Source organism: Conger conger, chromosome 2, assembly GCF_963514075.1.
Source record: "Conger conger chromosome 2, fConCon1.1, whole genome shotgun sequence".
NCBI classification, from domain to species: domain Eukaryota; kingdom Metazoa; phylum Chordata; class Actinopteri; order Anguilliformes; family Congridae; genus Conger; species Conger conger.
Genome location: NC_083761.1, coordinates 28,470,303 through 28,475,484, shown reverse-complemented (window position 1 = coordinate 28,475,484; position 5,182 = coordinate 28,470,303). Strand labels below are relative to the sequence as shown.

Genomic DNA, 5,182 nt, shown 5'->3' with positions numbered 1-5,182 from the left:
ACAACGAACATATCGCACACGCATGAATTGTACACAAATCGTTTTTGCACACAAATTACAATAAACATAAATCCAACAACATGTGATCTATCATTGTGAATTCGGCAAATGGAAATCACCAAATAACGCCACACTAATCACCTGTGACTTTCATATGAGGAGTTTACAAGAGAATATTCAGTGAAATCTGCCTGTTTTTCGGTTCCGTCGGGGTCCAGCATTTAACATTAAAATCACATTAAAATTCCATATAAGCAGACATTATTGTCCACAACACGTTAATTTAAGGTTAAACTGATAAATTAATCATAATCATGTTGAAGAATATTATGAACCCGTGATATATCGTAGATATTGGCGCAGCTAGAGGGGTGATTAGGCAAGTATATTTAATATATGTAGTTATATCACGCAGAGAGACCGAACTGCATCCATGAACTTAAGCACTATCTATACTGAACAAGATGTAATGAAACAAATTTCCACCGGTGTATTATAGACACCGTAATCCTAAATCAATCTGATTGCAAAGTCACAACAAGGTTCTTAAAATAATGTAAATAAAACATGACATACCAAAGAAGGAGTATTGCTAGGTGGCCTGGCCGGACGAGGTGGATACCACAATCTGACATCACAAACCCTATATATATTTTGGCGAAAATTCCATGTACAGTACTGTGCAAAAGTCTTAGGCACCTGTATAACATTCTGTACAGATACGATACCATTCAATGAAAGGTCCTAAATAAACATACTATACATTTTACATTACATTTGAGTAATTTGGCAGAATAGTTAAAAACTGATTCAAATCACCAAATCACCAAATAACGCCACACTTTTTGGGCTGTAGAAGAAAGCTGAAATAATGGCAGTTTGTTTATGGGATAGATTATTTATTGGTATTGTGCTCGTAGTCGGTGGTCAGCTATTAGATTAATTTCTGGAAATTCTCGAGTATTTTAGAGAGTAATTTCCGGCTACGCCTGACAATATTGATAACATTCTGTACCTAGATGTATCGAAAAAAGTTATATGCTTATTTATTTTTTGGGGGGATTATTTTTATTTACCTTTTTATCGGTTGTGAAATAAATCGGATGCCGCCCTGCGAGCGCATTAGCCGCCAAGGTACCGTAAATAGCGACCACCACTGTCAGTCTTTCTTTTTCTGCATTTTGCTAAAAGTGGAGCCACTATAAACGATACAAGGTGGTGTGCTTTAAAAACGCAAATTGAAATCATTACATCTACTCGCCAGTTTATTTTTGTGAAACATCGTCACCTGTACCGTATGCAGTCTACTTGACAATGTATTTAGAGTAGGTCTACAACACCCGGCCCAATGTTTATCCTCATCTACCTTAAGGATATGGATTGAATAAACTTACAAGTGGTGGCAATTAGGGGCTCTTCAGCAATCAGTATCCTCCTCTTTCTGTTCTTCTCCAATCCCATTCGTTTTATGTGAGGGGTTCACTAACCAATCCCTTTCCATTTTGACTGGCCGTTTATGTGCATACGGGAAGCTCATATGCATATACAGGCCCATGCTGCTGCAAGACCGGCCCTCTTAAGACTTTCCTCAAGACTGCGTTTGTGTGCACACAGTTCCACGTAAGTACAAACTATCATCTTAACTTTGCAATGTAGCTATAATTATGTTTATACTCAGATTTTGAGTCGTTTCGTGAGAATATGGGTCTTTTTAATTTTTATGCATAAAAACGTTCTATTTTCAACAAGCATCTACTTTTTAGGCCTGGTTTATGCTTCTGCGCGAGTCTACGCGAAGGCTACGCAAGTACCCTACGCCGTTGAGAGCATTTACTTGTGTTTTGGGGTGCCTGCGTCGCCCTACAATTACACCGCCAAATGGCTAGTTTCGTCGTCATTATAGCCCATAATCATTTGCGATTAACTGTATGGATCTTACTGCCGTTAAATTAATGATGGCTGAAAACAGCGGACAAAGAACTGTAAAAGTGCAAGTACACTACGAGTTTGTTTTAGTTATACTTCAAAAACAACATGTTAATTGCTTAACAAACTGAAATAACGTATATACTGTTTACACCTCCGTGAGCTAGCCAGCTAAATTGCTTGGAATTATGCATCACGTAATCACTTTACTTTCACTCTATCTTTCTGCCTTCAAAGTGCGTCTCAATCGCGTGCTACAAACACCCCCGAAATCGTCTTTTTTTGAAGGACAGATTACTAAACAGGTTTTCTGACACACCACTGGTGACTGAAACTGATCAATGGCGGAGCAGCAGGAAATGCATAAGTCAATGCTACCAAGCGGACCAATCACAGTTCTAAACGGTCCGCGTCGCTGCGACGCATAGTTACATTTCTAGGGAAGGTCAGGGTACGGCGTAGGGAGCGCGGCTACGACTCGACGCAGAAGTGTAAATCAGGCTTTATCCTCTGCTTCAGTTGCCGCGTGGTTTCACCCTCAGATTCTTCAAATTCTAATTGAGCCTGTACTGAGGGACATACTCTATAATACACCGGTGGAAATATGTTTAATTTCACCTTGTTAGATAATGCATAGATAGTGCTTAAATTCTTGAAAGCAGTTTGGTCTCTCTGCGTGCAGGATATGATTGCTGTGCTTGAACATCCTAGTTAGATGTGAAAACAAACATTTGTACATGTGTTGTAACTACATTATTATGTGTACATTGTACTGAAACATACCCAAGCAAATGTTCTTTACCAATAAGTATATATTATTGCTATTACTCATGTGAATTCTTATGTTGTGTTTGGTGATTTAATGACCTTCTGCAAATTAATATAAATACCATTGCTTTAATCTGACACTGTTGCCTTTCTGTCTTATCAGGTACTTGCCCATCATCATTTAAAATGGCTCATCCTTCAGGACAAAGCATTGGAGGAAATTGTAAGTACATAATTTATTAATATTAACCTGTGTGAACTATTGCCATTTCTATGTACTATATTGTAAAGGATTTGAGAAGATTTCTGAAAATACATCTGAAAATCCCAAATGTCTATGAACAGTTCATGTTTCATACATTGTTTGTTTATATAACAAATGAAAATACCTTTATAGACAAAAGGATCTGGATTGTGGGCTCAAGCCTCATACGTCGTGCTGAACCAAGGGCTGTCCAAACCATGGGGAGAAACCTGGGGCTCAACGCCACAGTATCTTGGTTTGGACAGGGAGGCCTGCGCTGGAGCAGTGTACTACCATTGCTCTACAAACAGCTGTCCACCCAGACACCACCTGACATACTGGTGGTCCATGCTGGAGGAAATGATTTGGGCAAGGTGAAGACCATAGAATTGGTCAAAAGAATGAAGACAGACCTGACACGTATACAGAGAGACTTCAAGAACACAGAAATAATTTTCTCCTGTATTGCACAGCGGCGGGACTGGAGAAATGCGAACCCCGCCAAAATTAACAAGGCTTGTATCTGGGTAAATAATGTAATGACAGTCTTCATCAGAGGTTTGGGTGGGGCATCTATTCCACACACTGAAATAAAATATAATCAACCGGAACAGTTTTTAAGGGATGGGGTACATTTATCTGCACTTGGCAATGATGTATTCTTAAATAATTTCAACCTTGCACTGCTCAGATTGTGTGAATGACACCATTGCAGTTCAGACCCAATGTTGTTTTTAGCTCTTCTTTTTACAACACATTGTTAATATTGAAATGTAAAATAGATTATGTTCCCATTTCAATAAAAATATGTTACTATTCATGAAATCTTTTGCCTTCTTTCATGCAGGTGAACTTTTATTAGCTGTTATTGTCTGCAACCCTAGCTTTTCAAGGATATATTATCATCTTAAAAAACAGTACATATCTTGCCAGCTACGATATTAAGTGATGATAGACTACATCGTCTAATCTGGCTGATATTTTACACATATGTCTGTTGTTGGAGTGCAATCACATCCACATGCCAACACCAATGTTATAGTGCCACCATCTGGCAACAAAAAGTGAGGCTCATATCACAGTTTTATGTGTTCCCCTGCGAGGGTGTTCAGCACATTAAAACAAAATGTTGTCAGCATGATCTTAGGATAGTCCTGACACCAAACTATGAACTGATTTTTGATATTTCAAATGGAATGGCTATGGTCAGGCATATAATGCCAGGCAAACAGGACGTGGTCTTATTTCAATTCTCCATTGTCTGATGTGGCTGCAACGTTACACAGATGCTCAGTGTAATCTCATCAATATACCAATAAAAGCTCACTGTTATAGCACCACCTGCCGGCAAAAGGAAGTGAGGCTTAATATAATTTATCTGGATTGAATAACTAAAATAAAACACAGGCTTTTACTGGCAGGAAAGTATCATGTATTTAAAAGATTAACACATATAATGCATATCTTGCATTGACGTTAAATGTTATTTTGTTTTAAAAAAAAAGCATCGCTGTAACTTCCCCCCATTTCTGATACGGGGATTCCATCTATTGGCAAAAAGTGGTACTTTTATTTTTTTCTTCCTTCAAGTGATTTTTCAACGATAGGTTTTTCTTTTTATAGCGAGCCAGTATGCATAACGATGTATGATTTACAGCTGCAGCCTCCGTGACAAAATGTATTGACAACACCCAGCCCGACGTTTCTATTTTCATTATATGAATTGAATAACTAAAATAAATATTCGTGACATTTAAAGACTGTCTTTAATTGGCAGGAGAGTAGCATATATTTAAAAGATTAACACATGAAGTCAAAAAGAAACGTTAGCCTACGTGACAAAATGTACTTACAACACCCAGCCCACAGCAACGTTTTTTCTCATCTACCTTAATTATATGGATTGAATAACTAAAATAAAAGACAGGCTTTTACTGGCAGGAAAGTATCATATATTTAAAAGATTAACACATATAATGCATATCTTGCATTGACGTTCAATGTTATTTGGTTTAAAAAAAACCGTGTTGTAGCATTTTAAGGACTCAATACAAAACAGCTGTTCGGAAAGTTGGCTTGAAAACCAAGAAGCCTTATTAAGGAATTCGAGCCGTTTCTATTTGACTTCATTCGATTGAAGTGAATGCCGTAACCCAATTAAATGTAATTCGCGTCGGAATACACATAATAGCCTACACTGCCAACGTGAAATAAAAATATATAGAGGTTTAAATCGATCCTATA

General features: G+C 37.7%; 1 long non-coding RNA gene across 1 annotated transcript; it reads left to right on the top strand.

Moving 5' to 3' along the window:
- Nucleotides 1–1,482: 1,482 nt before the first annotated feature.
- On the top strand, nt 1,483–3,356 carry LOC133115464 (uncharacterized). Its single transcript, XR_009705650.1, has 3 exons — nt 1,483–1,620; nt 2,858–2,917; nt 3,092–3,356. It is a non-coding gene; the product is annotated as an uncharacterized LOC133115464 (long non-coding RNA).
- The last annotated feature ends 1,826 nt before the right edge of the window (nt 3,357–5,182 follow it).